We start from the raw sequence: 26,602 nt of genomic DNA on the forward strand, positions 1-26,602 counted from the left end.
TTTCTCTTCCCAGGCACATCAGGTTGACAACAAAGATTAAGCCATCACACTATTTCATTGTAAAATGATTCAAATTTTTTGATAGCACTTAACATTGAACCATGAAACTTGAGCATGCTAGGCATGTACTCTCCCCACTGTTTTGAGTTTATGTTTTATTCTTAGTTTTTAAAGATTTACTTCATGTATACTTTACTTTTTGCTGCATGTGTGTCTGTGCGCCATCTGTGTGACTGGTGCCAGTGGAGACCAGAAAAGTGGTGCTGATGGTTGAGGGCCACCATGTGGGTCCTGGGAATTAACCTGGGCTTCCTGGAAGAACAACTGGTGCTCTTAACCACGGAACCATCTCTCTAGTCCGTTTTGTTTTTTTTTTTTTTGAGGTAGTCTTACTAAGTTTCCTAGACAGGACTTGAACTTACTTTTCTTCTGCTTCAGCCTTCTGAGTTGCTAACATCATGGGTGCATTTAAGATCATTTTCTTCATACACCAAATCTATCTCAGGCACTGAGGACACAAAAAGTAATAATTAAAAAAAAGCTTGTTGAGGGTCTCTTTGTAGTTTAGCTTTGTGTTCAGTAATGAGGGACTAAATAGAGACAATGGCTTATTAGGAAGACGAGGATTTATGTAGAGCATTAGAGGTTTTGTCCTTACGACTGAACAGAGGGCGGTGTCACAAAGAGCGGAGAGTGTTGTTTGGGTTGGCTGTGAAGCATGAGCCGCAGTCTAAGAGGTAAGAGCCAGCAGAGCATCCCAGGCAGTGGGGGCAACCTGAGCGAAGGCTGGGGTGTGCGTGCCATCAAGAGCCTTTAAGAAGCAGTCTATAGGAGTGACACCTAGGGAGCTAGCAAAGATAGATGGGCTGGAAGGTTCATCCTGGGTGCACACTTTGTGCCACCTCCTATTTGTGCTGAGAGCCACGGTGACCTCAGCCTGGATGTTAGCCCTGGGTTTATGAGCTAAGAGAACCCTCTGAGACCCTGTGCACTGCAGCTCAAATGTCTAGGTAACCTTTCTTCCCGGGACATCGGATGGGGTTAGTAGAGGGAGCATATGCCACAAGTCGACAAAATCATGGGCCAGGCCAAAGGAGTCACACTAAATTCAAGCTAGTTAAGTTACAGGTGAAATTTAGCATTTTTTTTTTACAAGTGCGTGTTGCTTTTCTACTTTAGTTGTCAACAGATGAAAAATGATGCTAGTAGCCCTCCTAGGCTGCGGCCACGTGGTGCAGGGTGGGCAGAATTAGGGCCCAGCAGCCCACCCCGACTCCAGCTTCTTTCACCTGGGACCACAGAGCGGGGAACAATACCCTCTTGACCTCATGAAAGGGGGAGGACAAGCCTTCAAGGGACGCTGAATATTCCATTTAGCTGCCCCGAAGTCTAAATAACAGTGTGGTGGTTGTGATGATTTAGTTTTAATCCCCTCCTAAATGATCTGTCTTTCCTTTGTTTACTAGGGTTGTCCACAGATGTTTAATCATCCTGTGGTAACTCAGACACACTGGCAGACCTACCGTCTTAGAGTTTTTATTGCTATGAAGAGACACCATGACCATGGCAGCTCTTAGAAAGAAAACATTTAATTGGGATGACTTGCTTATAGTTTGAAAGATTCAGTCCATTATCATCATGACGGGAAGCGTGGCATGCAGGCAGACATGGTGCTGGAGAAATAGCTGAGAGTCTTGCATCTTGCAGGCAACAAGAAGTTGACTGACTCACCCTGAGGGAAGCTTGAGCAAAAGAGACCTCTCAAAGCCCACCCCCACAGTGACACACACGCACACACACACACACTTCCTTCAACAAGGCCACAGGTCCTAATACTGCCACTCTCTTAGGGAGTCGTTTCCTTTCAAACCACCACACCTACTAAATCAACTCTGCACAGGTTTGTTCCCATCGAGTCTTGTAGCAAGAGTTTGCTCATATTTTTCTCCTAAGTAAAATGAATCAGACTTGCCACCTGTAAAAAAAAGGCGATTCTCAAATATTTAAAAAGAATTTAGTAAGATAACAAAGAACACACACACACACACAAACAAACAAACAAAAAAACAAAAAATACCACATGAATTAAAAAATATGTAAGCACCAGTAAGATGGCTCAGGGGTAAAGGACTTTGCTACCAAGCCAGAGGACTCAACTTCTGTCCCTGGAGCCCTCGTGTGGAAAGAAAGAACTGATTGGCTCAAATTGTCCTTTGACCTCTACACATGCACCATGGCACATGCACAAGTACATACATACACACACAAGCGCCAAGTACACACATACAAATAAATTTGAAAACTGAACTTCAAAAAGATACCAAAGAATCATACTGTAGAAATTTTAAGATGTGAGATTCAATAGCCTCTAGAATTTTAAATTTGCTAATTTAGTGTTGGACGATTCCCAGTTTTGGACCAGGTATACCAGGGTGCAGGTTCAGCGTATATGTCTACTCCCTTCTTGGCCTGGCCTCTGAGGACAGTAGTACTTGGAGTAGGCCCTGTTTCCTGTTGTAGGATTTTCCTGTTCTCTGGCCGTTAAGAACCACTTCTTGTCTCTAGTACTGGCTGCTTTCAGAGCCTTGTTTCTCATGGATAGAAAGCCACAGAGGTCTTGGGAGTGTTAGATGCAACAGTAACAAGAGCAGCAAACACCCACACAGAAACCCCACATTTCCGTGTACCCAGAACATTCATAGGGATTAAACTGTCTAGTTCCTGCAACTGCCTGCCTCATGACATCGATGCTTCTAGATGCCCATTTCACAGAGTGGGAAACTGAGGAGCAGCAGGTTAAGCGAGTTTGTCTAGATCTCAGTAGCAGGATGGAACCACAGGTAGCCAGTCTTTGTTGTTCTCCTGACTGATACCAGGTGAGGTATATGATGGGAAGAACACAGCGTTTTACTCCGGGGACTTGTGACCAGGGTCTTACAAGCCTGGTCCTTGAAATGGGGCGGGAGTGGGGCACACCTCATCTGTAGTCCTCATACCACACGCTCCAGGTCTCCAAACCCCTGCCTAATGGCCAGTTTCAGAGCGGTTTGGAGTTCCCTAAAATGGAGGTGCTATTTTGAACACTTCATGTTAGAGGGATGCGTGTTTAAACTAAAATAGAGTGTACTTTTTAATTTGCGGTGTTTCCGTTCTCATTTTCTGTCTCAGCCAATAACCACTTCTTAGCTACTAAGAAAGGTGTGAGCTCCTTTCACCTCAGAGGACAGCCCCCGGCAGGCCTTAGTGCTCACGCTGTGCGCGTGGTGACAGGGTTGTCAGGAGCAGCGAGGTGGCCACAGAGAGAGGAGGACTCCTAAGGGAGGCCTAGAATCCCCAGGTTTCCAATCAGGACTCTTTGGTAGTACTCTGTTCCTCATGGCTTGTCTGCTCCACTGGGACCAGGTTACTTGTCTGGGTTGTTGAGGGAACCATAGCACAAGAAGAGGCTGAATGTGCTCTGTGTACGGCCCAGCCGAGAGGTTTTCCGTCAGAGCTGTGCTGCAGTTACAGCTTGCCTGGGAGGGGCAGACCACATCCCATTCCCAGTCAGCTGAGGAACACCAGGGCAGATGCCAGAGTTTTCTCCCTTTTACAGCAAACTGTGGCTCCTTGGCCCTTTTAATGGTTACTTGTGTAGCTAGGAAGTGGTTACTGGCTTCCATTGGGGAGGGGAGAAGAGGCAGGGGATGGAGTAGCTAAGAAGTGGTTACTAGCTTCCATTGGTGGGGGGAGAAGAGGCAGGGGATGGAGTAGGCGAGTGCAGACGGTTGAGGAATGTGGCTGCCCGTCCCAGTCTGTGCTAGCTTTTGCTAGTCAGTTTTATCATCATGGAACGTGAGTGCCAACCATGTCTGTGACTTTCTGCTGTGGTGCTGTTTCCCAGTTTTTGAAGAAAAGAGAAATGTCCGTTTTAAAAGAGGAGCTCATCAAAAATTTATTCTAAACTTTGTCATAAAATTGCAAATAAGCAAACATTACACACTGAAATTGATCAGACCAAGGACTATAAAATCAATGAACCATGTACAGTTAGAGGAGCCACCAGGAAAGAAGCTGTGGGGATCCACATTGGATTTTATGCTTTCACTGGGGAATATATTTTATGTACTTATTCACCATCAAAAATAAAAAGAAAATCACAATGGAATTATGGAATAATAGCCTTTATTATTTTTTTCTAATGTAGCTGCACATATATCTCTTTGTATAATTGGCTAGATTCCACATACGAGGGAAAACATTTTTCTTTCTAATGTCGAATAGTCACTCTGAATATTATACATTATTTTCCGATTGCATTTTTAGAGTTGAATAGTATTCCATTTTATGTGTAAATACATACTACCTTTTCATTATCTATTCATCTACTGGTGGGCAGCTAGGTTGTTTCCAGTTTTTGTTTGTTTATTTGCTTTTTTTGTTTTATTTTTGTTATAGTGAATAAAGCAGCAATAAACATGGGCGTACAAATACCTCTGTGAGACCGTGGAGCTCTCTGGGTATATGCTCAGGAGTGAAATATTGGGGCTATATGGTAGTTCTGTTTCTAATTTTTGAGAAATCTCCAACCTAAATTCCATAATGGCTGTATTAATTTGCATCCCCACCAACAATGAGTAAACTCTTCTCTTTTTCCATATCTTCTCCAAAATTTGTCAGCAGGCTTCTTGATGGTAGGCGTTCTGATTGGAGTGAGGTAGCATCTCAAAGTAGTTTAATTTGTGTTTCCCTGAGCCTGGTGATAGTGAACATTTTAAAATAGTTATTGATCACTTATGTTTCTTTTTTTCTTTTTTTTGAAAACTGTTCAGTTGCTGTTTGCTCATTTGTTGATATGCAGTTTTATTTTCACAATACTTAATTTATGCAATTTGTAAGTTTTGGTTGCTAGCAGCATGTGTGGAGTATAGCTGGTAAGGGTTTTCTCCCATTCTGGAGATTGTCTATTTTATCCACAGATCACTTCCTTTACTATACAGAAATATTTTCTTTTCGTACAGTGCCAACTGTTGATGCTTGGGGTTAGTTGTGATGCTGTTGGTGACTGACAAGGTCCTTCCTTGCCTGTCTCAGTATCCTGAAGAGTATCTCCTATGTGTTTTTCTAGAAATGTCAGTGCTTCCGGTTTTAAATTAAGCTCTTTCTTTGATCCACTGTAAATTATTTTTGTACAAGGTGAAAGGTAATCTAATTTCACCTTCTGCAGGTGGAAACATAGTTTTGCCAGCACCATTTGCTGTGTAGGCTTTCTTCTAATATATGTCTTTACCTCCTTTGTCAAAAATTAAATAGACACAGTTTTCTGTTTTATTTCTAGTTCCTCTATATGATTCTGTTGACTTTCCTGTCTGTTTTCATGCCTTACCAGGCTGTCCTTATGACTATAGCTCTATTGTATAGTTTGAGGCCAGGTATTGTAATCCTTCCAACACTGTCCTTACTACTTAGGGTTGCTTTGGCTGTTTGTGGTCTTTGTAGGTCCATATGAATTCTTATAGTTTTCTAAACCTGTGAAATATAATGTAGGAATTTTGATAAGGATTGCATTAATTCTGTGCATTAATTATGGTAGTATAGAAATTTTCACAATGTTCTGCCAATTTAGGGGTATAGAATTTTTTGATGGCTTGTTAAAATTTAGTAGGAAACAATTATATCATGCTTCAGGCATCTCTAAGACAGTGGGCCACAGACAGCTTTTCCTACTTCAGTGGATAGCAGTCACCAGAGGGCTTATTCATGGAGATTGCTGGGCCGAACCTAGGGAATTCTTTATTTTCCAAGTATAGCCCTTGAAGGGGGTAAAAGGATATATCTTCGTAAGAAGGTCAAATTATAGAAATCAATTGACTTGGGCTAGAGAGATGGCACAGTGGGTAAAGATACTTGCTGCCACACCCAGTGACCTAAGTTTGACCCCTGGCACCCACACAGAGACCTGACTCTCACAAGTTGTCTTCCACATGTAACACACACACACACACACACACACACACACACACACACACACACACACATAAAATGTGGTAAATTTTTTAAAAAGGCAATTGAATGGCCTAAAATTTCAACCTGATAAAAGTCCTTTGAGGTTAAAAGGTGAAGGGTATGTAGTGTGTGCATTTGCACTCTGGAGACTGAGGAGTTCTTAAGGCCTTAGTTGAGGCTCTTCTAGGTGGGGCACCCCAGGGCCCCAGGCACTGCTGGCACTGCCAGTCACTAACTACTCTTCTAAGAATCCTGAGCTGCTTCCTGTGCCATGCCTATCAAAGTATTTGCATATTTTTTCACAGTCCAGCAACTGGGCTGGTACATCTGTCCAGAAGCAGTGCTTATGGTGGGAGTTGGTCTTGCTTGTGCAGGGGCTTCTCTGTGTGCCTCCTGAGATGTACCAAGAGACCTTCACTCTGTGAACTGAACAAGATGTCCCCAAAGTCAAGAGCTAGCTTGCTTTGTCACAGTTGTTCTATGCCAGCTGTCATTACATAGACCAGTCAACAGCGTCTGTGCATGAGGACTGCTATTTTACACCAGCTTGTCTCAGCTCTAGGACCAGAAGTGTGACCCAGCTGTTGATGAGTCAGCAGTGTGAGCTGCTTCAGAATCTCCCCACTTGTCTCAGCTCTAGGACCAGAAGTGTGACCCAGCTGTTGATGAGTCAGCAGTGTGAGCTGCTTCAGAATCTCCCCACTTGTCTCAGCTCTAGGACCAGAAGTGTGACCCAGCTGTTGATGAGTCAGCAGTGTGAGCTGCTTCAGAACCTCCCAAGCTTGTCAGGAGGCTCACATTCACTGTCAGACCAAGGTGTCTGCAGCACAGGTGGGTTAGCTAGATGGTACAAAAGCGTGTTGTGAGGAAGGGACCCTAGTTGATTATATGACATTCATCAGCATCTCTGAAGCAGTACATTTGCAAATGGCGTTTGGGACACCAGGGATAGTGACCAGTCGTTCCCCTCCTGGATCAGGCAGTCACTTAGGAGGAAAGCCAAGCTATCCATTTCCCTTGTTCTTGGTTGGCTAACACGGGGTAAGTGACTTCCCATGTGGTGATCTCTGGAGCCCTGTGTGCACCAGCACCAGCTCCTTCCTCAGCATCTCTTCCTTGGGCTCTTCCCACACCTAAAGCTGTCCCCTATACACCTAGTATGTGACTTCCCCCAAAGCCTTTTCTAGGATGCTGTGGTCACAAGTTGTAGAAGCTATCCTAGTGGGGGAGAAGGAAGCTGTCTTTAGTAGGTGCTGCAAATGTCACTTTGTACCACCTGAAGCTAAGGAATTTTCTCATTGGCAGTTACTGCTCTACTGTCCTCTCTCCTGTCCCCTTTGAAGCTACCTCATTCTCTGCTGAGACTTGGGGCCTTCCTTCCCTTCTATTTCTGAATGACCTCTGGTGGTGCCCATCTGAATGTCCTGGTCCTCTGATGGTCTTAGACACATGCATGGTCTTGCATAGCTCCTTCATATTAGAGTTGACTCACCCTGCCTGTAGCAGATGCTGGGCTTTGCGCCTGACGTTTGTCAAGGTGTTTATTACTCCTGAGCTGCCCGATGAAGTCATCAGTATCCATTTGTGTTTTTCAGAGTAAGGAAGGCCCATTCATAGTTGCTCTGATGTTTATCCAGTACTATTAAATGTGCTTGTGGCACTGTATAGTGTTTTTGCTGTAGAAGGCACTGTGGTGATTTTACCCTTTTAGGAGCATCATCACTAACTCTGGCCCTGCATTCAATGCTAGAGACTTTAGGCAGGGCCTAAATTTTGCTCTCCTTTGGGTTTCTACCCTGCCATGCAGTCCCAGGCATTAGTGGGCTCTCTGTGCATACAGGGCCATAGAACTGGAGTGACCAGTCAGCTCCCGTCCATTTACTTCCTTGATCCTTCTTTCTTGGTAGCAGCCCCTGCCTGGCACAGAGCCCCCATACCCAGTTCCTCGCATTTCCAGAACAATATATCTTAAGCCAGTTGGTGTTTGCTGTCCTTGTATGCTTGAATCTGATTTGCAGCCAATTTCTACTTCCCCTGTCCTGGCCTAGAGAAGGACAAGCATGTGAGTAGGGATCACATCACCCCTTAGACTGTAAACGTTTGGCATGGAGGTGACCAGCACTTCATATTTACCTGCTGACGAAGCTTCTGTGTGGGAAACCAGACACAGAACAGCCATGCTTTCTTAGAGAAGTGGGACCCAGGGAGTAAAGTAGTGTCTGGGGATTGGCTGTGGTTCACATGGGTGCCCTGCAAGTTCAGCACTCTGTAAAGATGTCGCCCAAACAAAACAATTGGCCAGAGCGCCTGTACAGTCTTACTTCTCCACTTGTTAATTTCCTAGAAACTCACTGGCTTCCATTTCAAATATCCATGGTATTGATACTGAGAAGTAAGCCTAAGGTCTCACACATGCTCGACAAGCACTCAGCTGCTGCGTCATCACCATCACCACAGCTGTGGTCCAGTCTTCTGTGAATCAGTGAGCTTCTCTCACTGTGACAGCCTCGTTCAGCAGACCCCTCAGAACCTACCATGTGTTGTCTCTCAGCTCTCCCATCCCCTCTCCTTCCTGAAGCAGATTCTAGCTGCCTCATGTCTGCTTTGTGGATCGTGTCTGCTTTGTGGATGTTTGGAGTCTAAAGTGTGGCCTCGTCCTGCTAAGACGGCCATCTTGTGCCAGTGAAGGCTGCTGTCACACAGCCCTTGGTGCTTTCCTCGACTGTGACTGCTGAAGACGTGCTACCTTGAGGTAAGGAAAACTGCAGGTTAAAATTATTGGATATGGTCACCATGTGGCCTGGTTGCATCATGAGTGTGCCTACAACCTTAGATTCCTGTGAAAAGCTGGGCACTTCATCTCTGTGCTCACTCATCTTAGCTGTGCAGGGGATGTGTCAAAGGACTGACTACCTGAGGTGTGATCTGCTCTTCATTTCCCAAATGTGGAATAAGGAACTGTGGTAGTTATGATTCTTAAAAAAAAAACAACAACAGCAAAAAAAAAAAAAAACAAACAAGTTTCCTATTGTCCTTGCTTTACTCTGTGGACTCATTCTCCAAATGCCCCAAGCGTTGGACTAGGGTGTGTGTAATGTACCTGACACTTGGGACCAGCTCTTATTTAGGATTCTGCTAATTGACTTCTGGTGGTAGGAACCCAATTGTAGATTCCTTTATTTTATTGACTTTCATGGTAAGGATTTTATAATGTGTAAGTATTTTGATTTTTAAATGCTTCATATTAGGGGTGGAGAGATAGTTCAGCAATTAAGAGCACTTGCTACTTGCCTAGAGGACCCAGATTGGTTCCCAGTACTCACATGGCAGTTCACAACAATCTGTAACTTTAATCCCAGATCCTCTTCTGGCCTCTGCAGATACACATGCCGATAGAACACCCATACACATAGAAATAAATGAAAAATTTACAAAGCTTCACGTTCCTTTGATTGGTCAGCCCAGGGGTTGGTTGACAGAGCATTCTTCTTCAGCTGACCTGCAGCTCAGCAGTCGATTCAGTAGGAACACCTATCCTAGGCCCTGAGACGTGCTGCTTAGAGCCACCTAAAGATTTTCATAAACTGTACTCTGAAAACGTTGTTGTCATTTCTAGGTTCTCTTCTTTGATGCTAAATAAAGTAAAGGGAGGGGCCTCCAGATGAGAAGGCTAAAATAGAAGCAGGATTTCAGATTTCTGAAACCCAGCCTTCAGTGGGGAATTTGCTTGAGTGTCTCACCATAGGAAATGAACTGTTTGCAGGAGGTTTCTCCTTCCTGGTTCCACCCAACAGGAAGGCTGATGACTAACTCCTCCACTCCCACCTGGGTGTCTTCCTGGACTGTTGTGATGGCGCCAACTGACTGAGGCTCTTTTCTGGAAGCTCATTCATAAACCATAGGAATGGACGAGCATTGTAAACAGTCTTAAAATACAACCTGGGGATGATGTGCATCCCAGTGATAGTATAGGGAGCGCTGTGAGCTCTCTGGGGTTCTCTCATACCTAGAGGGTTTAGGAAAATCTTCCTCCTTCTCCAGGCTGGTATGTGTCTGTTCTCTACACTCCTTTCTCTCTCATTTTTAAAGATTTATTTTATTATTTATTTTTTATTATGTGTGTAAGTATGTATTTGGTGTGGGGGTGGGAGCATGTGGTATGTGGATGTAGACGCAGTGTCCAGAGAGGCCAGAATAGGGCACTGGATTCCCTGGAGCTGGAGTTTTAGGCAGTTGTGATCCACTCTGTGTGGGTGCTGGGAACCATTCCTGGGTCCTCTAGGAGGAGTGTGCACTCACATAACTGCTGAGCCCTGCAGCCCCCTTCTCCTTTTCCTCTGTCACTTGCTTCCTCTGCTCTTAGTGATCTTCTGGAAGATACTTCTCTGCTTCTCTCATTAATCTGTGTATAGACTGACTAACTTAACTGAAATGTATTTCACATCCTGTACTCTGTCATCTTTGAATTATTTCCATAGACAACCTGACTGGTTAGTTTTGGAGTTTGAAGCATTTCAGATTTCCTTATTGGGGTCACTCGGTCTGTGTACCTATCCTCCCAGGCAGTGACAAAGGTGTGGAAGCCACTGACTTCCAGATGTGGCTGCACAAAAGCACCTTGAAGCTGCCCTCAAGGCCTGTACCCTGCAGTGGAAAAGCAGTTTCGGATCAAAGGGCACTTCAGCACATGTAGGATTTCTGTGGCGAGCTACGCTAGAAAGTATCTAGAATTCCTAGAAGGCTGGTTGTGTAAGGCAGGGCAGAGAAGGTTCATAGACACCAGCCCTTCTCAGATGTCTGACCACCTTGCTTCTGTTAGCGTCCTCCTAAAAGGAGCTGACTGGGGAAATTTCTCTGCCATGACCTGCACTATTGACAGAACATTGCAACACTAACACCAGCCAATGGCAGGAGGCCAGCAAGAGCAAGTCTGAAAGCAAATGCTGGGTCACTGGTATCAACGGTAGTAATGTACTGGAGTGGGTGAGGTCAAACATGGGTTACCATCCTCACCCTAGTTGATTTAGAGCTGGGATTATTTTAAAATAAATGTAAGAGACACTAGGTGGTTGAGAGCACTTGGCTGCCCTTCCATAGGACAAAACTTCCCAGCACCCATGTCAGGTGGCTTATGGCTGCCTGTGACTTCAACTCTAGGACATTCAACACCCTCTTTTGACCTCTGCAGGCAACTGCATGCATCTATGCATGCATGCACACACACACACACACACACACACACACACACACACACACACACACTTAATAAAAGAGAAACCTAATTTAAACTATTTTTAGTTTACAGAAGAGTTTCAAAAGAAGCTCTCAGAGCCCCCTCCACCCTTTCCATTTCCTTTTTAGCCTCTTAATTAATTACCATGCAACATTTGTCATAAACCAAATCAATATTAATTAAAGCAAATATTTTGTTTAGATTTAACTTTCATTAGCTTTTCATATAATGGAGCTTTTCCACTCCAGGGTCTAATCCAAGTCATTTTATATTATTTGTTGCCATCTTAGGCACCGCTTACTTATAACCATTTCTCAGAGCACCCTTGTTGTAATGACCTTGGAGGTTTTGAGGACTTGTGTTCAGGAATGTGCACAATGTCCTTCAAATCTAACATTATGAGACCAAGACTGTGAGTTTGGGGAGGAAAGCCTCACTGCATTAATCAAGAGCACACCGTCAGGCTGCAGGGATAGCTCAGCAGTGGAAGCATTGGCTCTTTTCCTATAGGAGGCCCCTACACGATAGCTCATAGTCATCTGTGACTCCAGCTCCAGGTATCTGATGCTCTCTACTGGTCTCTGTGGGCACCAGGCACACACTTGGGGCACAATCCTGCTTGCAGGTGAGATACCCATACACATTAAATAAACAAAACAAAATATAGTTCGTCCTAGTCACCAGACATGGCAGTGTTGCCGGGGTCTCCACTGTAAAGTCTCACAACACAACTGTTTGGAGGGAAGTCACTGCACATGTGGAGTGATTTGTTTCAGAGCATGTGTATGGCCGTCCTATTCTGTCTACTCCAGTACTAGGTTATTGTCTCACTGCTCGCATCTGAGCTTAGGTCACTGAGGGCTTGTTCAGTGGCCCGTATGCGAACCATTGTATATGTTATATATGGGCTTTTTCTTTCCTTTCTTTCTAAGGGTCTTCCTTCCTTTTTGACATTATAGGAGGCTCCAAGCTCATCTGGCATATTTCTTGTCTCAGCTTTAGTCTCAGTCGTTTCTCAGAATTCTTACTCCTTGTGTTACTAGTGGGGGTCAGACAGTCAAAATTATGGCACCTTTGTTTCAACTTTTGAGTACTCAACTGAGCAACAAATATAAACTGAGTTGCCATAGCAACAACAAATATCTGAAACCCTGGCCACTTGGAGACTCCCTCCTTGTTTTGTATACACTCTCATAGCTGCAGACCCCAGTGGGCCTCACCCTAAAGTCTCTACCTGCAGCTCTCTCTGTAGTGCGTATTTTCCTTCTCCCTGGTTTCAGGAGGTGGCTGCATTATTTGGGTCTCGAATGAATGAGTCCTTCTCATTTCTCTCTCTGCCCTCTATGGCTCTGGGTTAAGTACAAAAAAATTTACCTGAGAAGAAAAGGCCCAAGGGAAAGAGTGCCAGAAGTTCGAGCACTGCAGACGAGAAGCAGGCTGGGACTCCTCAATGGTGGTGCTCCCTGAGGGTGGAGCTCATGAAAAGCAGGCTGGGACTCCTCAATGGTGGTGCTCCCTGAGGGTGGAGCTCATGAAAAGCAGGCTGGGACTCCTCAATGGTGGTGCTCCCTGAGGGTGGAGTTCATGAGAAGCAGGCTGGGACTCCTCAATGGATGTGCTCCCTGAGGGTGGAGTTCATGAAAAGGACAAAGAGATGGCTTTGGGGCTGGTGTCTGCAGGCTTGTTTGGGGACGGGGTGCTGGGCATGGTAGACATGCCTCAGTGGAAGCCAACACCCCACCCCAAGAGCCTTGTGCCTTTGAGTGAGAGCACACAGACATTGGTGGGAAGGGTGCGCTCATACACACTGGGTGGTCAGCCTCAGTAGGAGGCCACTTTGGAGCTTGTTGCTTTATTCTATGTAGAGTACTGGTATAAACAGCAAAAAGGAACAGAAGCAGAGAGTATCAAAAGAGGGGCGATGAGTGTGGAGTCTGCCGTGTCCAATGCTCATGTGGTACCTGGAGAGGGGAGACTGCAGGGGCATTTCCATGCCATCAGTAGTCCAGGAGGCGGGTCTAGGCCTCAGGAGAGTCGTTAGGGTGACTATTAGGACCTCAGGTATGTGTGACAGTGACCTCAGAAGTAGCATTGGCAAGGGTGGAGAGTAGAAGTGTGCATTAAGGACCATGCTTGGCGGGGTGTGGGGGTGGGGTGGGGAGGTCACCATCTTCCCTGTTTGAAGGAAGATGCTTCAAACTGGTGAGTGCCACATGTACAAGTCGGGCCTTAAGGCACCGCATGGGCGCGGTCTTCTGTATTCCATCTGTAGACTCTACTGCTGATAGTGGTTTAGAATCTTCAACTCTGGAGCTTCCAGGCCACTGAGCTAGCAACCTAGGGCGCTCTTCTCCACTTGCAACCAGATTCCAAGGGGAAATTGTCTCCTACTGCTTTTTGGTGCCACAAACTCTTGCTACCTTTTCCTTCCTGATTTGTGGCACACCTCTGTGATCCCAGGAGTTAAGGACAACCTCAGCTACTAGCAAATTCTAGGTCAGCCTGGGCTATATGAGGGATTGCAAGTTGGGGATGGTTAGAGCTGGCGTAGGAAGAACATTTTTGGCTTGTTTTCCTGGAAAGCTGTGGTGTCACCCACTGAGCTGGAGATGAGACACGGTGCAGCCTGGACACAGGAACATCGCGCACACTCCAGGAAGCAGGACTCTACTTCAAGAGTCAGATTTCTCTTTTCCGACCCCACTGCTTATCACAAAGGACTCTCCATAGAGGGGAGGTGGCTCCACAAATAGCTCATGACTTTGGTAAAGGCAGCAAGATGAAGATGAAGCTGACCAGGGTAGTGTTCGGACCCCAAGCCCTGAGTGTGTGTTTCTGTGGTTACACTGCGGCGAGGCTTACAAGGAATACATGAGGTGCCACGTGTCAGTCCTGACTTTTTCTTATCCTTGTGGGATTCACTTTTTCCTGTCTTGTCCCATTTGAAACTAGGACTCAACATCATCTCCTTGCCCTAGAATTGCCACTCACTTGTGCCCGAAGGGCCTCTGAGCACCTGGAATCTAGAACAGCTGCTGCCTTCCTTGTCAGCAGCCACGGGGCTGTGCCTGAGTCTGCCCCAATAGTAGTCAGAGCCTAGCGCCCTTTGAGTGTCAGGAGATGTGCTTGTTTGTTCTCAAAATTTACTGTTTTACGGTGTGCTTACAAAACATGTTCTAATGATAGCTTCTTAAATTAAAATGTCGCATTGGGACATAAAATGAGGTTATATTTCTTTCTTTGATGGAAAAAATAATGAAAACTCAAACTGGGTCAAACAGGTTGATTGTAGGAATGCTAGGTCCCATCAGTAGCCAGTTGCAGCCTAGACCCAATTAATGAAAACTAAGCTCTATATCCAAAAGGGAAATGGGTCCTGGGCTGGGGCATGAGCTCTGTGCCCTTTAGAGGGTTTTGATATTATGGGTTGTTGCATGTCAGGCAGCAGATGCTTCCAAGTTTGGGAGTGTTTGCTTCTTGCCTGGCTGCCCACCGACTTAGTAGCAAGGTGACACCCACATCAGTAGAGCCTCAAGAACACCTAACTGGGACCTAGTCCTGGGTGGGCTGGGGCCAGACATAAACCCTTATGACCTGATCTGTCCGTATCCCTAGTCTCACTAAAGCATTCGCACATACCTGCCTGTAAGGCTTGGATTCTCTGCCCCACAACCAGGGAGCAGCCATATATTTCTGTTGACAAGAACACGAAAAGTTGATAACTCAGTAGCTAGTGAGGAAAGGGAGCCTGTCTAATGAATGGGGCTGAAAATGAAAAAGAACAGCAAGCCAGGTATGTTTCATAAAAAAAAAAGCACATCTACACATCTTAAGAAACAGACCCTTGTGTAGGCTCATGTTCCTGAGCCATAGGCATTTTTCCTGTGGGTAACTAGGCAGCAGTGCCCAAGGGAAGAGACTGTGAGGGACACACTCTCCACCTTATTAATTTTGAAAATTATTTTCAAAAATGTGTATGTATGTACGCCTAAGTGCATGTATAGAAGAGGCGTGGATCCTATGGAACTGGAGTTACACATGCTTGTGAGCTACCACGTAGGTGCAAGAAACTGAATCTGGGTCCTGTGTAAGAGCAGTAAGTGCTCTTAACTGCTGCACCATCTCTTCAGCCCTCCACTTTAGTTTTTGAGAGAGTGTCTCTTATTGAAACTAGTGTTTGCAAATGCAGTTAAACTGACTGGCCAGTGAATCCAGGGGTTCTCCTGTCTTTGCTTCCCAACAGGCATGCTTCTACAGCAAGTGATTTCCTAACTGATCCAGCTCCCCAGCCCTAAGAGTGCCAACCACATTGGATCAAGCTGGCAGGAAGCACTTGTCAAATGTTTCACTGCGTAAACGTTTCTCATACCTGAAGGAGTTAGCTCTACTGATGTTCTTTGGGGAGTGAGACCATCAGACATTAGTCACCTACCTCTGTTTTATTGATGGGGTCTGTCCTGCCAGCTGGCTGGGAGACCTCACAGGGTTACAAAGGCAGGAATCTGGAGACTTTGGGGCTTTTCAAAGATGGCTTTGTTTTGTCTGATCATGAAAATGGTGCAGTCAGGTCCCAGGGGAAGTACAGGCAAAAGCTGACCTGGGAATGGGTATTCATGGAACTTGTGCAAGGAACATAGACCGTGTGGAGCTTGGACCTTCCAACATTAGTCATTCTCATCTGGAGGCACGCATGGAAATAGCCTACCAGAGCCTCTGTAGAGTAATAGCAGCTGTAATTGCTAAGCATTGACTTTGCAAGATACTGATGATTCCTTTAAATCCATAAAGGTTTATGGATGAACCTTTTTGGGCTGTAGGGGCATCAGGGTCCAGTTCAGCTCTGCACTTCCTGCATGTCAGAGCAGAGCTGGCATCAGAGCGTTCCCGATGTATGTCCTGTGTTGTGGACAGTGGCCTCATGACCCCTATTCCTGCCCACCAACTTCCCATTATTCACATGCACTTGACTGACAGGGCTACATTCCTGCTCTTTCTTTAATGTGAGTACCAGACACTGCCCTTAGGGACCTGACAGTACTTAGTAGCTTCTAAGAAAATGCTGGTAACTTGCCTCTCGCAGGCCTGTCTACCTAAATTACTTGTTTGTTTGTTTGTTTGTTTTTAAATGTAGATTAGAACCTTTCTGACCTCCTCAGGGAGTGACCTCAGTTTAAATGAGCCCCCTGTGAGCAGGAGCTCCTTGAGGGTTTTCACTTGTGAGGGCTGTGCACAGTTGTCTGCTTATCCAACTGCTTGATGCCCTGTGAGTGCACACTTCACACAAGAACAGTTTTCCATCATGCTTTACAAATTGCGTGCAAAGTAGAATTGTGTCTGAGTGGCCATTTAAAGTAAAAAAAAAAAATCAAAACTATGGTCTTTTAAGAGCGTGGCTCAGTTCTGCAAGGGGAGAAAGTCTCCTCCCAGTGTGCGAGATGCTCTGTTGCTCCACGGGACCTTCTTTCACATGGAGGGTTAGGATCAATGGAATTTTGCAGCTTAACAATTAAGAAATTTAGAGTAAGTAATTTAGATTGGGATCCACTCTGGAATGGTACTATTAGGAGGGTTATGGGTCCACTCTTCAGTGAATAATTAAAATCATTCAAATTGTCTGCAGGAGATGTGACAGGCTGCTGCTGGCTCTCTTCAGCCTGAGGCGTTCTCCCTGAGATACCTACTCAACTGAAGCCAGGCCCTTGACTGGCCTGCTATTTATTTCTCTGATTTAAAGGATTTTCTTTTGTAAATGAAATTGTGAGGTGGTAATTTGTGAGATATTTGGACAAGGTTTAGAGCTAAGAAAGGAAATAAGAGTAAAAAGGAAAGATTTCTTAAGATACATTGGTGGTAAGGGGTTTAAGATATATTTAGTAGTTTTCCCCAGGACAGGATCTCATTAAACCTCACCTGACTGAAATTGTTATGTGGCTGAGGTTGGCCTGGACAGGATCCTTGACATCTTTGCCTTCGCCTTCCAGAGTGCTAGGATCACAGGCCTGTGCCACCACCCCGACCAGAATGTGCGTTGTGATCTTGATCATGGTTCCTTAGCGACTGTAATATTCTTGCTTGAGAAAGCAGCTCTCAGAAGAGGGAGTGTAGTCTGTGCTTGAGGTCTTGCAGGTTTGATCAATTGTGTCAGAAAACTCAGCTGTCAATCAGTGAGAGAGCCAAGGGAATTGTCTTGTCCTTTAATTGTTCTACCTTTCTGCCCTGCTTTCTAAATTATTCTAAGAAAGCGCCCAGTTCACTTTTCTGGCAAGCATCTTAAAGGCATACAGCAGACAAGAAGAATGTCTGTGTAAGTCTCTGAAGTGTCAGCAAGAACTCTGCTGGCTTCAGCACCGCGTCGTGCTCGTTCCTTCCTCCTGCTGAGCTCCAGGTGACAGAGACTGAATCCTGGGAGAGTGTGTCTAGACCCCACTTGTAGGATGAAGCTCTATTCCAGGATGAAGTCCTGGCTATGTGTCACTTGTTTCCATGGCGACTTAAAGGACAGAGACTCCATCTCAGGAAAGGGAAGTCAAGAAGACAGCCTCACCCAGCATCCTGTGTTTGACATGGAGGAATCATTCTGAAAGTAGTGACCACTGTGCCTGTCTTTACCTCCAAAGAACTCAATGGTTTTGCCAGATAGTCACGTTGGGGTGTAAAGACTGAAAGCTCCAGAGTTCTCACTAAGCCAGTGACCTGATGACAGTACTGGGAAGGCCAAGCCTTGCTATGCCACGCACGCACGCGCTCGCACATACACACACACACACACACACACACACACACAGAGGTACACACACACACACACACACACACACACACACACACACAGCTCCAGAGCTCTTCCTAAAGCCAATGACCTGATGATGGTACTGGGAAGGCCAATACACTATTGTCCACATAGACACCACACACGTGTGTGCACACACATACACACATACATGCATACACATACATGCTAGAGGTCTAGAGCAAGTGTATACTAGGCTTAGATAAAACCGTTGTCCCTCACAGGGGCTGTTTTGTTCTCTCAAGGCTATCCTCCTGAGGAGCAACATTAGAGTTGACTGTAATGTGGAGATGCAGAGAGTATAGGATTCACTGAACTATCCCTACAACATCACTGAAGAATAAGCAAACAAACGGGTGCCCTAGAAGAGAAGGGACCCCTAGAAGATAAAGGATTCCTGTAAGAGAAGGGATCCAGGATCCATGTCCGCAATTGTTGCAACACAAAAATTATAAAAAATCCAAAGAAGCCGGTTGCAGAGGTTGCAGGAGAGAGGACCAAGATATAAAGACTCCAAAGCCTTAAAGAAAGGTGTAGCAGCAGTGTCTTTCCAAATACAGAGTGCCATTAAGAAGATAGAATTAGTTAAACAAACAAGACAGGAAAAAGAAAACCTAACTGGAAACTCAAGAGTTGCAAAGCACACTATCTGAAAGGGGGGGGGGGGTCCTTCAGAGGGCTGCAATAGTAGATATTCATGGCCAAAGAGAAAGAATCAATGAATTTGGTGTAAACCGATGACGTGACCACTCCATGATAGAGTATTGTTAAGGAGAAGGGTTTTTTCTTCCTTCCTTCCTTCCTTCCTTCCTTCCTTCCTTCCTTCCTTCCTTCCTTCCTTCCTTCCTCAAATTTGAGAGAGACAGAGAACAACATTTAAAAGAGTCCAGAGCAGAGAGAGAAATTAGTAGACCAGACGTGGGCAGCCGGCTGCACCTGGCCATGAGAGAAGCAGGAGTAGAGCAGAGAGAGATAGAGGGAAGGAGACAGAGTTGGGGCAGGGAGAGTGGAGAGAGCATAGCGGAAATAGCAGGGTTCTAAGGAGAGTGAGTGACTGGGAGGGAAGCCTGTGAGCTGGAGAGAGCTTAGGGTGGGGAAGAGGGTGGGAAGGGCTAGGGTGCTAGCATGGTCTCTGAAATATGTAACAGGTACCAGTGATACTGAGGGAGGCTGGAGGCCAGCATGTGCTTTGGCATGCTTACATGAGTTTCCTTTGGACCTGACACACTTAAAGATAGAATTATGAGATTATATGATCCAGATGACTGAGAAAAGAAAGTGAACAGAACCTCATAAAAGTGTTAAGGAGCAGAGAGATATAAAGATACAAGCACAAATTCTGAAAGAAAATGCTAGAAACTCCCCAAATTCAGTGAAAAGCATTTATGTATACATCGAAGAAATACAATTAACTCCAGGTAGGTCATATGCAAAAGATCCATGCAAGGTTCATGATAAAGTGTTGAAAGACAGAGAAAGGAGGCCTATTGTGTAGGAGGGAATCCCAGGAGAATTAACAGCTGACTTCCTAGAAGTAGTGGTGATGGGATGACATTTTCAGAGTTCTGAAACAAAACAAGTCAGCCCAGAGTCTTACACTCAGCCAAGCTTATCTTCAGAGGTGGAGGTAGCACAGAGACAAACTAAACAACAGAACCCAAAGGGTGTGCTCTTAGCTCGCTTCCTTTAGTGGGAAGTACTAAAGGAAGCTCTTCAGGCTCCAAGCAAATGACCAGACAGTAATTCCAGATTAGATGAGAATGAGAAAACAGATTGCCTGGAAAGGTAATTCTGCAGTTCTAAGAGCCTTTACAATGTGTAATTCCTTCCTTCTTTCTAATGTTCTTCGGAAGCATTCTCACAAATAATATGTACATAATTATGCTGTTGGGCCTACACCATTTAGACATGCAGCATATCTGGTGGTAGCAGTGTGGAGGAGGCAGATGGAGTGAAGCTGTATTAGTGTGTGGAGATGGTGCCACCCGGAGACTCACAGCCTTAGGAAGAAAACGAAGAGGCCCTCATGGTGCAGACTGCAGCTTTACACTTGCTCTCTTCTCTTGGAGTCAGCCGAGACATAAAGATGCAAGGTGGTGTAATTATGAACATGTGTGATGGCGTTTGTAACATGCTTGGATGTAACATGAAGCAATAGCAGATGAAGAGGGGATAGGTGGAGCCAGGACTAGTAGGAGTCTTGTTTCTGCATCTCACGAGGAACTAGCCCAGGAAGGAACAGAGTGGTACAGCAGGAAGGCGTGTGGTTGTGGATGGGTGGATCTTTCCCAGATTTACATGTTGAAGTTCTAACCCCCATGAGACAACTCATAGTGGCAGAGTTCATGAATTAAGTTAAGATTCTATGAGATCATAAAGCTAGAACCCTAATTCCATAGGATTAGTGTCCTTATAAGAAGAGGCACAACAAAGAAATGCACAGAGAGCACAGAATACCTGCTAGCCACCTAGGGTTCCCATTAGGAGCCAAGTCAACATGCCACCTTTATCTTAACCTGAAGAGCTGAGAATATGTCTGTTGTTTAAGGCCGGTCTGTGACTCTTCAGTGTGGCAGCCTAGGCCTGCTAATTCTTGTGTAATGTGGAATCTCTCAGCTGAATTACTGCACTAGTCTATGCTCTGGCGAACCGGGAAAGCATTCCCCTTCAGATTTACCAAGGAACGTGCTTGAACGGTGATTGTGAGTGCAAAGGCCGTTTGGGAGGTTGTCTGCTCCTTGCTCTCCTCATGGCTGTTTACTGACCAGCCCCATGACGGGAGCCATCTGTCGATCTGCTTTGGGGTCTGACTGCTGTGCACAGTGACACGTGGGCACAGGATTACATGTCAGCAGCTATCCTAGAGATACCAGGTTTGCTGTGAATTCTCATCTGTTTTCCCCCAGCTGGGGTGGTGGAGCATCTCAGGCTATTTTTAGAACAGCCTTCCAGACACTCTGTGTGATCCTCGTGGGTACAGGGTGTGAGCCTCTCGTGCTGCCTTGTTCAGTATCTACAGAGTGCTGTATTTGTTTGACTTTATTTGAAAATTTAAGGCTTTCATGAACACTGTTCCAAGTTATCTAATGAATCAAAACTCTAGATTTATACCTTAAAAGGCTGGTGGTTGGAGGTTTTCTTGTGACTTCCTAATCCCTTCCCTAGACCATGTAGGGTAGAGTTGCTGTGCAGATTCAGTGTCAGAAACTCTTTTTTAGTTAATAAGCCTTATTTTATTGTAAAGCAGTTTTAGGTCCTACCACAATTGACTGGGGAGTAAAGCTCCCTTGGTCCACTCCATGCATAGACATCTGGTCCTAGCACTGTGCCCGAAAGAGGAGACTGCAGAGGAACAGTGTGCTTCTCAGTTAGTTGACAACCTTAAGTGTCCAGAGGGTGTTAAGTGTCAGCCATTCTTACCACCCGCTCTGTAGCCCAGCACCTAGCCTGGCGGAACTGCATGTGCCTGTGGGCCTGGTGAAGCCACAGATGGTGATACCAGAACTGTAGGACAATATTCCTGGTTTCCAGGGTTCCCGCCTGTCCCAGTGTAGCAGCTGTGGTAGTGGTAAGGCCAGGAAATAAACCCAGGAAAGAACAGATCGATTTAGGACTCCAGGTCTGTCTACAGGGGATGGATGGAAAATTGGAGATTCCATAGGAGAGGAAGACATGGGAGGAGGTTGGGGGTCTGCATAGCTGACAGAGCAGGTAAGTGTGGTTGGGTCAGTGGCAAATGGTCTTATTGTCCTAGTCTAGCTCTGCAGAAATGATCATCACTGCGGGACCAGCCCTCAAAGGGTCACACACCTCTCGGTGTGTCTTTGAGGCTGCTTTAACTGAGTAGACCCTAGTTAGCCCTGGGATCATTCGGTGTATTAGTGACATGTGACTTGTAAATCTCTCATAGAAATTCTCACACAAACTTTACTTTTTAATTTTATTTTATGTATATGATTATGTATATATTACATCCATGCCTGGTACCCATAGAGGTCAGCTATCCTGGAACAGGATAGTAGTTACAGACTAAATTTGAGTCTCTCAAAAAAAAAATGCTTTTAACTTGAGTCAACTCTCCAGTCCCCACATATTTCTTATCTGAGATTCTTTGAACATGCAAGAAGGGAATATCTTCTCGACTGTGGACCATGGACATGGCTTTAGGGTCAAACTTTTCCATAGCCCTACAGGAGGATAGCAGGGTGTACTCCATGTGATTGCTGCAAGGCCAGTGTCTTCCCAAGAGGCATACCTGCATTAAAGAAAGAGCATTCATGGACATTGGTAGAAGTATGGAAGGAAGGCTTGACTTAATACCTTCTCAATAGGTCCAGGAACCACTGAGAAAAGGGGTCTTTTGGGACAGAAAAGAGATTGAGACTCTGAATACAGTATGGACAAGTGGGGATTTATAGATAGAGAACAAGGTGGGGATCAAAAGTTATCAAGAGGGGAGGACATCAAGGGTGTGGTAGTTTGAACGAAAATGACCCCGTAAGCTCAAGGCACTATTAGTAGGTGTGGTCTTGTTGGAGTAGTAGTGATCTTATCAGAGGAAGTGGGTCATTGGGGTGGACATTGAAGTTTTAGAGGCTCACTCTCAGGCCGAGTGACTCACTCTCTCTTCCTGCTGCCCACTGATCAGATGTAGAACTCCCAGCTCCTTCACCAGTACCATGTCTGTCTGCATGCCACCATGCTCTCTACCATGACGATAATGGACTAAACCTCTGAACTGTATGCCAGCCCCAGTTAAATGTTTTGCTTTATAAGAGTTCCCATGGTCATGGTGTCTCTTCACAGGAATAGAAACCTGAAGGCAAGGGATCAGGATTTTCTGACTAAACAGACCTGAAAGAGTTTTTGCTGAAGACAGGCAGGTGTGAAATGACCAGATGTATCCTGGGTAGAGGGGGGAAAGGGGGAGAGCAAGAGAATAATAAAAGATGAAAAGAGAAAGAAGATAAATTTGAAAGGGAACAAGATGAGGGGTATATGGGAGAGTCTGGGGACAGGAAAAGGAAGAAAGGATGTAATTATAATCTCAAAAAAAAATTAAAGAAACACAGTTCTTCAAGGTCATGGCAGTGATTTCCCTGAGTGCCTGCAAGTCCAGGAAGTACATGTCACCGGGTGAGTGACAGCAGAGACATCAGAGTCCCTCTGCCTTAGCCTTGCTGGTTGTACACAGAATGACTGGGACAAGACACCTCTTTTCTCTGAGAATTGATTCCTCACAGAAGGAGGAAGTGCTGATTTTGCCCACTGTGGGCAAGCTTTGTTGTGGACACAGGACAAAACCTAGTAAATGTGGTTGCTCTCACTGGGCCACCTCCACTAGTGCTGCATACCACACTGGAGCAAGGAGGTGAGATCTAGGGAGGAGGGAGCCACATCTGGCCGTGGAGCCCCTCCACAGTGTGGCTGCCGCTGCCTGCCCTTTTGCTGCAGCTGTTCCAGAAAGACCCCCAGGTTGGTTATGCATTTGTTTCTAAAAGAAAGGCATCAGGAGGTACTGCACCATAATACCTTTCTCCACAGTCTGCAACTGAATTCCGACATGAAGCCAGAGCAAAGAGAATAAAGCTCCCACAAAGTAATGGGAATTTGCCATCACCAAAATCTGTGACAGTGCAAGCTAATTAAAATTAAATATCTATGCCTGCCTCTAGGTTTCAAAAATGGATAGCAATTGGGTAGTAAAGGGATGGGGGAAATATACCATCAAGATTCACTTTTAATAACTATGTTCCATGTCCAGCTGGAAGTAAGTGAAAACTTGGAAACCAGCAAGTAGCAGGAATATCCTTCCAAGCCCTTCAAGCCTCCCTCTCACCAGCTAACTTGACCCTGGTTCTCAGGTAGAACACTGGCAGTGTAGCAGGACGAGCAGGCCTCTACCAGGTGAAACGTTCTCTCATCTGGAGAACTCAGGCAGCCTAGAAGATCTCAGGTATTGACTACCACCCTAAAACTGACTTCTGTCCTCATGGCTAGAATTTAGGGAGGACTAGGCTCTTAGAGGCAAAATGCACACCCAGTGGGCAGGTGCGAAGACTTCTGGGAGAGAGGCCTAAGAGTACCAGGACTTTGCAGATTTGTTTAAAGGATTAAGATCCTAAGAGAGTCCTTGTTGTCTCTGAGTTGACCCCTTTTTGGCTCCCCAGCCTTGGCTTCTCTATCCCTTCGAATGCTGGACTTTGCTGTTCCTTTCATTACTGCATCTCCTTAAATGCCACCTGTGTAAAAGTCAGCTCTATCCCCTGCTCCCCGGCAGCATTTTCACCAGGGTCAGCCTTCTTCCTCCTCTCCTTCACAGCACAGGATTCGCTGTCTCTGGACTCACTTAAATGACCTATTCCTTTCTTAACAGTATTGACTGAGTCATGTGCCCTCCATAGTCGTGGTTCCTGATTAGGTATTTCTGTGGATATAGAGAGCATTCTTGATAGCTGAGCCAGGTGAACTAGGGGAGACAGAAAGACCATCATAGAGCGCCCCAGAACCACTGTCTGTCCTCTGCCTCTGTCCCTCTTTCGTTGATATGATCTTCGATAGTATAAAAAGAATTGTCACCTGTGGGGAAGATGTTACTGTTGAGCATGAGAGTGATAAGGGCCAGCTGGTGCCTCTCCCCACCTAGTTGAGATTGGTTAGCAGCGCCATTGGAAGGTCAGCTCTGCAAGTTTCCTCAAAGAAATCCACTGTCCTGTGTCATGGCTCCGAAGCTGTGTTTATAATTGTTTCTTTTCTTCTTGGTCTTCCATCATTTCTTCCAGCTTTGCAATAGCAGCTGTAGCATGGCTGCCTTGTACGACCCTTGGAAGGGCCTTGTCTAGTCGCTTTTCTTGTGATTAAAGTGACCAACAATATCTTAAGGGAAGGGGAATTTACTTGGGGTCTTGTTTCAAATGGATATAGTCCATTGTATGGCAGCAGGAATATGTGATTGGCCCTCACCTCATCTCGTCTGGGAGGAATAGGAAATAGAGAGAGGGCCATATTGGTAATCACATGGCTTCCCCTCTCTTTATGCAGTCTAGGACAAGACCATGAGATGCTACCACCCACATTGAGGGTAAGTCTTCTTACCTTAGTCAAATTTCCCTGGAAACAGCCATAAAGACATACCCAGAGTTGTGTTGCCTTGGTGATCCCAAATCCAGTCACGTTGTACATAAATACTAATTATCACAGGCCCCATTTCACCAAACATAAAACAATATTAACAACCTATTAGCTGAAGCTCTACATGAACTCTCCAAAAACGTCCTGTGTAAAAACCCAGACCACTGTCTCCATCTCCTCCTCACCCCCATCCCCTCACTGCTCCATAATGAGAAAATGGAAAAAAGTCCTGTCAGTGCCTGCCAAGTGCTCTCTACAGTAGTGAGTTGTTCAGTGTTCCATTGTTATAGCAGAAGCAAGTAGACAACACACCACTTTGCTAGAGATCTATATACATTAACACATGCAAATGCTGTGGCTCCCTATGTCTCCAAGCTACTTAGGAGGCCGACACATATCTCCGCAGTTTCGATTTGTTAGAGAGGAATCTAGAAATTGGATGGGGTTGCCCATATGAAGGCCTTGGGCAGACCATCCCTGGCCTCCTGGCTTGCTGCCATGTTTCAAAAATAACTTTGTCTTCCTGGCACTTCATTGATCCGTGGTTGTTGCTTCGCATTTAGAGCCCTTTATGGAATTCTCTTCCTACTCAGGAAATGTCATATTTCCTCGTGAAACCAGCTTTGACACTTGTGAATTAGAAAATAAGTTTTCCTAGTGATTATAAAAATAAACCTGAGGCCAACACAATGGCTCATCAAGGAAGGGTACTTGCTACCAAGCTTGATGAGCTGAGTTCAATCCCTAGTCTCCTTGTGGTAGAAGGAAGGAGTCAACTCCCGATTTTCAAAGCTGTCCTCTGATGTACACGCACATACAAATAAGATGTAATAAAAATTTTAAAGATTCTGGGATGAAGAGATGGCTCAGTGGTTAAAAGCACTGCCTGACCTTTCAGACAACACAGATTTGGCTTGGCACACACATAGAGGCTAACAACCATCTATAACTTCAGATGTCTGACACCCTCTTCAGGCCTCCTCAGACATTGCATGCATGTAGTGCACATACATAAATGCAGGTGAAACAGCCAAAATGTCAAAAAAAAAATTCCAAGATTTTAAAAATGAAAAAGTCCTTTCAAATCTATTCACCTATCTTAGTTAGGGTTTCTATTGTTGTGACAGTATACCATTGACCAAAATCAGCTTTAGAAGAAGGGCTTATTTCATCTTATACTTCTGAGTAATAGTTCATCACTGAGGGAAGGAAGTCTGGGCAGGAACTCTAGCAGGGCATGAACCTGAAGGCAGGAGTTGATGCAGAGGCCATGGAGGAGTATTGCACTATTCCCTAAAGCACCCTGGGACCACCCGCCCAGCAGTGGCACCCACAGTAAGCTAGACCCTTCCACATCAATCATCAGTTGAGAAAATGCACCACAGACTTGCCCAGTTGCCAATCTGTTGGGGGACATTTTCTCAGTTGAGGGTCTCTTTCCAAACAACTCTGGACCATGTTAAATT

General features: G+C 45.3%; 1 protein-coding gene across 12 annotated transcripts in view; it reads left to right on the forward strand.

Moving 5' to 3' along the window:
* The window catches only part of Inpp4a (inositol polyphosphate-4-phosphatase type I A), a 114,593-nt gene that overhangs the window by 22,328 nt on the left and 65,663 nt on the right, over positions 1-26,602 (forward strand). The window contains exon 1 of one of the 12 annotated variants that reach the window (XM_048430304.3): positions 8,608-8,737. The exons of the other annotated variants lie outside the window; for them this stretch is intronic. The gene's annotated coding sequence lies outside the window, so the exon portion shown is untranslated. Of the gene's footprint in view, positions 1-8,607; positions 8,738-26,602 lie in introns of those variants that run through there. 12 annotated transcript variants of the gene reach the window in all.

Source organism: Myodes glareolus, chromosome 18, assembly GCF_982192425.1.
Source record: "Myodes glareolus chromosome 18, mMyoGla1.1, whole genome shotgun sequence".
In the NCBI taxonomy this organism is placed as follows: Eukaryota; Metazoa; Chordata; class Mammalia; order Rodentia; family Cricetidae; genus Myodes; species Myodes glareolus.